General features: G+C 32.6%; 1 pseudogene; it reads left to right on the top strand.

Annotated features, from left to right (window-relative positions):
• Positions 1–442: 442 nt before the first annotated feature.
• Positions 443–1,372, top strand: LOC143567755 (flavonol 4'-sulfotransferase pseudogene; annotated as a pseudogene).
• The last annotated feature ends 7,839 nt before the right edge of the window (positions 1,373–9,211 follow it).

Below are 9,211 nucleotides of genomic sequence, written 5' to 3'. Positions count from 1 at the left end.
GATGAATCAAGATCTATGATTACGTAGATTAGTTTATATGATTAACCAACGCAATATTATGTATGATCAATTGTGATGAATTAAAATCCCAAACATGACATTATTATACGATGCTTTGTATGGATTACGGATCTGAGTTTTAAATTTCTAAGTATATCCAAAGAATAAAATAATTATATAAACATATTAAAATTTCCTAAAGAAGATTAACAATTTTCATATAAACTTCTTATGAGATTTTACCATCCTACCCCTATATTTAATTAAAAGGGAAAAACAAGAGAAAATTTTCGATTGGCTGGACTTCTCATACTTCTCGTAATAACTTGATTTATCGTCTGAACTTAAACCTTAAGATATATATATATATATATACATATATATGTGCCATAAGAAAATATATTTTCTACACCAAAACTAGAACTCTCTGTGTAGACCCTTGGTCATGGAAAAGACAGTTGCTCAACACACTTGTAGCTGGTCGAAAGGCAAGATGACGTTGAAAAATTATCAATGCTTTTGGAACCTTCAAAGCTCCCATGACCAAGCAGTTATGGCTCAACAAAACTTCAAGGCTCAACCAAGTGATGTATTTATCTGCAGTCACGCCAAAACCGGCACAACCTGGCTAAAAGCCTTGGCTTTTTCAATAATAACCTGCGAAAAGTTTGATGAATCTACGAGTCCTTTGCTCACAAACTTACCCCATGCATGTGTTCCTTACCTTGAGAAAGATCTTGTACAAATCGAAAAAATCACAAGAGCACATTCTTCCCTCTCGTGTCCACACACTTTCTTTATGCTTCTCTGCCGAAATCAGTCATTGCCTCGAATTGCAAGATTGTTTACATATACCGGAACATAAAAGATGTCATAGTTTCTTACTACAACTTCTTTCGCAAATGGCTAAAGTTGCCTATGGAAGATGCACCATTTGAGGTGGCATTTTACGAGTTCTGTCACGGCATTTCATGGAATGGACCATATTGGGATCGTATCATGGGATACTGAAAAGCAAGCGAGGAAAGACCGGAATTAATTCTTTTCTTAAAGTATGAAGATATGAAAAGGGACACTACAAGCAATGTGAAGAGGCTTGCGGAGTTCATTGGAATCCGTTTTTGATTAAAGGAATAGTCAGGTATGATCCAAAACATTACAAACTTGTGTAGTTTTGAGAACTTAAGCAACTTAGAACTTAGAAGTGAACAAAACTGGAAATCATCATACAAATGTACTTTAGTTGAAAACAGACTTTTTTTTAGAAAAGCTAAAGATGGAGATTGGAAGAATTACTTCACCGATGAAATGATCGAAAAATATAGATTTGATGGATCAGAAACTAAGTGGCACTGGTTTAGTCTTAACATGAGAGCCTCAAGAAAACACTAATAGATTTGTTTAGCAGATTCACTATATACTTTTCCTCTATCTTCTGTAATTGCGAGTCCGTTAATATTAATTTCTTTTCCATACAAATTTATATAAGTAATAGAAGGAAGGCGCGTGAAAAAAAAACATATATACGCTTGTATATCGATAATCAAAATGACGATATACCCTCCCCCAAATAAACATGTAATTATGCACTATCACAAGTCCAAAAGGACATGCTCAAGTAAGTTGCCAGTAATATGTTTTTATGTGTTTATATGACAGATCTTTCTATGAGGCTTATGCATATGTGCATGACACGATGGTTTACAGGTCACCTGATACTTTGGCTAGGCCATTTCGCACCTGGTGGCATGTTCTGTCTACAGGTGTAATTGGTATATAGTCAGTCAACTAATGATTTGCTTAAATTATTATTTCAAAAGTGCGTACAAACTAGAGAACAAAAAGCTCTCATAACTAGGAAAAGATAAACATAAAAGAGCAATGGCTCTTACTACAGACTCTTTAAAACATAACAACTAAGCCAAACAGTGGCGTGTATTATAACCAAATAATCTCTTATTAGTATATGCAATGTCGTGTCACCAACATTTATATCCATCGGATAGGTTAGTTTCCTCTCGACTTCTTTTATAATTATCTCCGTGGAATTGTGCAAATTTGATTCATACTTGGTTCATTTATTTTTTTTTATCAAAATATCTTTCTAAACAAGCATTTACATATATTTTTTCTTAACCGCCTAACTCTTACACTCTTAAACCTACTCTAAATTCACATCTATGTCAACAATTATACAAACTCTCAATCACAAAAAATGGAACTCTTTTTTATACAAACCAATACGTATAGTATCTACACAAAATATAATAGAAAAATTATGAAATCATTTATATAAAATAATATCCTAATCAGACAACTAAATATATAAAATAAAATCTAGAAACATTTGTATTTCACTTAACCAAATAACAATTGTTCAATAAAGTAATAATGAACAATAGAAAAAAAAAATCAATACTAAAACACAAAAAATACTTCATGATGAAAAGTATTAATCTTCATGACAAAACCATTAAGTGTGTACAATGGATTCAAGATGGCAAGATGCCGATAATGGATGTATTGTAACCTGTATATGAGCACAGCTACTATATCCGACAGAGCTCTAAAATCACATAATAGGTTTTTTGAGTCAGTAATATATAACAATAAAAAAATAGGTTTTTTTACTTAAAGTTGGGCAATACATTTTTTTTAAAACCCACAGTCCAATAATAAAAATACCAAATAACCACACATTATCTTCATCTTTCTTTCTTTTATTTCCTGACTTGTATTAGGACTCTCGTCGGTAGAGGTTCACAAAAAACTCGAACCTGGAACCGGACCTGATAAAAATATCCGGAACTGGTTTATATATACCCGGGTTTTTAATACCCGAACCTACCCGTAGGGTACGGACAGGGTATGCATTTCAGTATCAAAACTCGTACCCGATTTGTACCTGGTAATACCTGAAAACCCGAACTAGTTCCATACCCGAATCGGGTTTTACAAATACCCGGAACCGGGTTTTTCAATTACCCGAAAAATACCCGGAAAAATAATCCTAAAAGGTGCAACCCCTTAAAAATCCAATATATATCCGAATAAAAAGCCAGAAAAAACCCGAAAATAGAGTTTTTTCAATACCCAGAAATAGGATATTCAAATACCCGGTTATATACCCGACCCGAACCCGATACATAGGGTATGGTTTTCAGAGACAATACCCGGACCCGAACCCAACCGGGTTTTGTCAATACCTGATTTTCCAATACCCGGTTATACCCGAACCCGGTTTCATACCCGAACCGGGTACTTGAAAAAACCGATTTGTGCACGTCTACTCGTCGGAGCTCCACTCACTCATCAGCTGGAAACCTTCAAACTTATCTGCTTCTCTCTTTTATCTTTAATGCTTTAAGGATGATAATCAAGAGGGCCAACAATAAGAAACTTTTTTGGCTGAGTAATCCGGTAGTCTTACAATGTCGCCGGCCGGAGGGTAGATGGACCCTTCTGACCCTCCTGCAGATGAGTAGATCTGCCCCTCAAGCCAAATGACTTTTATTCAAATTAATTCAAGCGTGCGTAATAAACTAGGAAAACTACACATTCATAGAGCATGCATGACGCATGTGATCGAATGCGTGTGGCTGCAACGAGTTTGAAGCATCTTTCAAGACCTCCTAGAAGGTGACGAAAATACACAAACTTTTCCCTACAGAGGTTAATCGTTCGCGTTGGAATGTTCAAGTACAGCCAATTCGTGTGCAACCATTTCACAGATGAAATAGTGTTCGTTTTCAATGTGTTTTGAACGACTGTGCATGATGGGATTCTTAGTGAGGTTTATGGTTAACATATTATCACAATCAGCGTCAATGCTTGATACTAAACATTCCACTACTAAGAGAGAAGACATAGGCTGAGACACTTTTCAGATAATCGATACATCTTGCCCAGTCACTGTCTATGAACCCAATTAACTTGATACTTGTTCCATTATCATATCAGATTCCAAAGCTCGATATACCTGCAGTGTACCTTAACATTTTCTTTTGCTGCTCCAAGATGGAGTTTTGATGGCGATTGCATGAATCTGGACACTTCGCTTACTACCTAATTAAGTCCAGCCGAGTGTGAGTTAGATAGATCAACCACCCCACCGAACTCCCATACATAGTGTCGTTAATTTGCCTTATCGATCAGCCAAATCATCAAGGAGCAACATTTCTTGAGTTATTGGCGTATCAACAACTTTACAATCCTTCATTCCAAACTTATGGAGCTAGTTCTTAGCATATTTTTCTCGTGTAACGAATACTCCTTGTTTCGTTTGTTTTACTTTCAATCCCAAAAAGTATTCATATCAGTCATCCCGAATTCTTTCTTCATACACCATGCTAAAATCTATAGTAAGATTAGCACAATGACGGGTACAAGTTATGTCATTGACATATAGGCATACATACATCGTCATTGTGGTGTCTACTGAAGATGATGTTACACGATTAATTATAGCTTCTTCATGCCATGTTTAACAAACGGCATAATTTATTAAACACTAACACATGCATGTTTTAAAAAACAGGTTATATAACACGATTCGCTTTACACGATAATTGTAACATGCTCAATGACACAACATGACACGTTTAACACAATTATATATAAGCCTTTTTGTAACACCAAAGATATATGACACTTTTAACAAGACTATTAATATGGTAAATTATACATAGTAAAAAAATCACAATAATATTAAAGCTAACTAAATTTATAATCCACATTTAACCGTGATATATTTAATAATTAATGTATTTTGTTTTGATAAACGGATAATGAATAAGTCGTATCGATCTATTATCCTATTCAACACGATAGAAGTTGAATATGTTGTGTGTCACTTAAGATTTAAGCTTATTAAATCATATGAAGTAATGAGTAACGCCAATAACCAAACTAAAACTCAAATTCTGGATTCCTAATTGATCGCATGCACCTTGAACATTTTTGAAAAATCTTTATTTCTTGTTATTGTGTTTAAACCAACCCCAAGGCTTGCAAGCTTATCCACGGAATTGAGTTTGGTCAAATGCCACAATTACTCAATTAGTCCGCTAAAGTCCACATTTTTTGGTCATTAAACACAAACGCTTGATTATTATTATTATTATTATTATTATTATTATTATTATTATCACATGTTTAATTTATATTATTAACGTTCTAATCTAATGCTTCAAAGTAATTTATTTGGTTCATCCAAAGGTAAAATAGGTTGGAATTTCCTTTGTACTGATTAATTATAAGTTATTCACGATAATACATTAGTTATAAAGAAATGGAAACGTACATCAAATTAAATTTTTAATAAGTTTTCGTTACCAGCGAACACACGTTTTCCATCTAAACCTACTCAATTATAAAATTATCACACATGCACTACACATAGTTTGAACCCACAACCGCTTGCTTAGAGAGAACATCATTTTACCATCATTTCCCGAACAAGTTTTTAGTAAGCAGTTTTACTTTTAATTTGCATTCAAAATTATATTTGCGGTTGGTAATAATTGTTATTGTGTCATGAAATATTAGCATTCACTTTTAGAACAAGAGTTTCCATGCTATTAGACGATGGTCACATAAGTACTTAATAATGATGTAGGTTATTGGTGTGCCGCCCCAAAGTGTGTCATTGATGTGGGCTTATCACATAGGTTAGGTCAAATTTTCTAATAATTGTTATGGATATGGGTTTAGTCTACACTAATTCAGTCAATATTATTTAAGATTTAATACACTATGTCGAAGTATCAATTTGAAGATCGTCTTTGCTCTTCGATGAAGAACTTGCAAATAATTAATTTACTGATATGTATATTCAACGTCGAAGATTAAACACTACAATTACAAAAGACGACTATGTCGAAGACCAAAAATAAATATAAAAAATGAAATATGTATTGTAACTTTTCGGTAATGATCTTATGTTTTTTTAACTTCTAAAATTACAAAACAAAATAAAATATAAATTTTACTTATATTGTTCAAATTGTATTATAACTTTAATGTTTCAGGGTTTATGTACAACTTGGTCCCTGGACCCCTAACCAAGTTCAACTGGTTTGAGGTTTTACAGCTCTTTAAATCGGTTTCAACTTGAACAGGTTTTCACGAGCCAATTTTAACTTGCTTAACCATTAAACAAACCAAACGAGTTTAGAGTTCATACCGGAAATGTTCACCTCTATCTTTATCTATAGGGGAGATGGAGAAAACATACCAATCAAATAAAGTTTTTTTTTGGTTACTAGGAGAGTGCCATTAACCGTCCGTGTGGGTACGATTTACTATATATCGGTGATGATGTGGCTGCCAAGAGGGCTACACTAAGGTGAGGAAGACGAATTGTGTGAAGTTATCTCTGCAACAGCGAAGTAGCTGTGAGGAGGACGAATTAACACGGTGTACACCTTCTTTGCAAGCAATGCATTGGGTCCCACTGATATTAAATTTGATTAAAAGCATGTTTGGGATTGAGTTTGAAAAGTATTTATGGTTTTTCAAAAACCCATTTTAAAAAGCCAGGATTTGAGGCAAAAACTGCTTTTTAACCTTTCAAAAAGTTAAAATAAAATATTTTTTATGATTACCAAACACCATTTAACTTATTAACTTTTTAAAAAAGTCAATAAACCAATAAAGTGTTTTCAAACTCAATCAAACATGTCCTAATTTGTAAGGGAAATTTGATAAGAAAAGAAAATTAGAAAATTGACTCATATCGTCAACATGTACGGAAAGGCCACCCACTTGTCATGTTTGTAGTATTATATTGTCACTTGTTTTATAAAGCCAAGAGTAATCACAAGAGACCAATACTTTTCTCCCCAAAAAATAGAAACAAATCCAACAGGCTTTTAAATGCCCTTATTAAGAAGAGCAAAAAAATTGAAAAAAAACGCCCTTATAAAATCAACGTTATAGGTTCCCTTATGATTTATGGTATAAAACTAGAAAAAAAAATCTTAGTAACTTTCTAATATAGGAAATTCACTAATATTAGCAATGGAAACTATATATTTCATACTTTTTAAAACATTATCATGCTAGAAAACGTTTAACTATAAAATGCTTTAATCAAAATAACTATCTAAAATAGGAAATTCAACTTTGTTAAATTTTGGAAAAACATGGTCCATTATTTATTTATAGCGAACAACTTTGGTTCTTAATTTCGTACAGAAGTTAGAATAAGATTAGGTGTAACCAACAATAAAATATAACTTAAGTTATACAAATACATGTTGTGTAAGCAAAAGTCTATAAAGTAACCGATCTTGACCTCACTTCGAATTATACGTTAATCGTTATTTTTCATTAAATAAGTACACGAGTTCGAAACTAGAAACTCATATCAAAATATTAATCAAAAATAAATTCCAAACCGAGCCCGTGAGTTTTAAATGGCTTTTGTTTTTGTTTATAATTCTTACACATCCATATTAAATACTTCCTCATGAATTATTAACCTGATTAATATAGTGTTCATATTTATTTTTTTCTATCAAAAGCATAAGTGTGAAGGCTAAATCTGTAATCTAGTGTAGTGTAGGTGTTAAGACGCGTTATTGCTAGAAGCATAGAAATCTATTCTAGTATCACTAGGACAGGGACATTAATGTAAATTTATCTAGTTAAAGTGTAAGGAAACCAGAACAAATCTAACTATAGATATGAACAAAATCTTATTTAAGTAACCTCGTACTCAACTAAATCTAACAAACGAAAGACTCGATACAGATTGTAAATGGTGAAATGAAACAAACTAAATGAGACAATAAGTTAAAAAAAAACACACTGCCGATTGAAAGAACTGAATCATGGTATGAAAATCATGATCATGCATTCATACTCTTAACTGATAGTATAGTGGTATGTGTGACTATTATTCATGACATGCGTTACTATTAGTTGTGGAATCATAAATTTATGCAAATTTACTCGTTATAAGATTTTCAAAATTAGTCTTTAACAGTGTTTTAGAAGAAAATAAATAAAAAGTTCGAACAAGTAAAATAAAGAGTTCGAAGTAATAATGAACAACGTAATAAACTTTTAGAAGAAAAAAAAATACTTTAAAAAACCGATCCAATAGCCGATTAATACTGCAGGTTCAACTTGTCGGCTTGAAGTGATAACCGTAATGTTCAACTGAAAGTGGTTTTAGAATACTTAAGCGTATTATCTAGGCCTTTCTTGGCCGACTGACCTTTATAATTCTAAAAAAAGTACTTGATGCTAACAAATATGAAAAATTAGTACAAATAATATTTCTTGCGTCGTTTACTTATAAGATATATATTTTATTTAGAAAAGTAAACTACAAAGTAAGTCATGTAAGAAACTGTTTTCATCTTTGTGTTTTGTCGAACATCTTAACATCTCAAATTTAACCCTTAACATTTTCTTCACCTATGACAATATATTTCTCTCATTAGTCCCTTCAATCTTTAACAATCTAGCACCAACTATGATACATTTACCGTAAAGTATAACCATCATTTCTCAAGAAACTATATATCTATTTACTTTCCAAAGATAAATAATCATGCTTGTGATACATCTTCAAAACAGTCAAGTATAAGTGAACCATATACGTATATATGCGGATCTATTACTTTAACTATGGTTCATTAAAAATAATTAACATTTATTAAGCAGTTTTGTAGTGATATTACTTTCTTTCTGATGACCAAATATTATCCATTTTCTGAACGACAATTTTTTCCAACTTAAAACCATCACTTGCATTTGCAAGTATTTAAACCCACTATTAAATGCAAGTATTTAAACCCACTATTAGCATGCTTAGAGTGAAGCTCTACTTCACTTCTGGTAGATGTAGGGTGCACCCGATCAGGCACACTAGGGCAAATGGGTCAGTAACATAAATCAGGTAATGGTTTTGGGTATGAAAACCCGATAATAAAAACCGTAAAAGAATGGGGCAGGCAGATGATCAGGTACTTCACAGTCACACTATGAATATTACCGACCTACTTTCATCTAATTATATAGTCTTGGATTCGATAAACGATACTTTCTATTAATATCAACACTCAAAAACGCGTCACGTATAAAAATAAAAATTTAAACCTTTAGCAACAACGGTATCCAGTTAGTATGACACCACCAATCATCTTCTCTCTCTAATCACACACTCCATTCTCTCTCTCTCATAATACCCTGGACTCCA

Source organism: Bidens hawaiensis, unplaced genomic scaffold (genome assembly GCF_021521415.1).
Source record: "Bidens hawaiensis isolate Kalapana, Puna unplaced genomic scaffold, B.hawaiensis_p1.1 tig00023626_1, whole genome shotgun sequence".
Classification (NCBI taxonomy): domain Eukaryota; kingdom Viridiplantae; phylum Streptophyta; class Magnoliopsida; order Asterales; family Asteraceae; genus Bidens; species Bidens hawaiensis.
The sequence above is the reverse complement of the archived record's forward strand: the minus strand, read 5'-3'. Positions and strand labels throughout refer to the sequence as shown.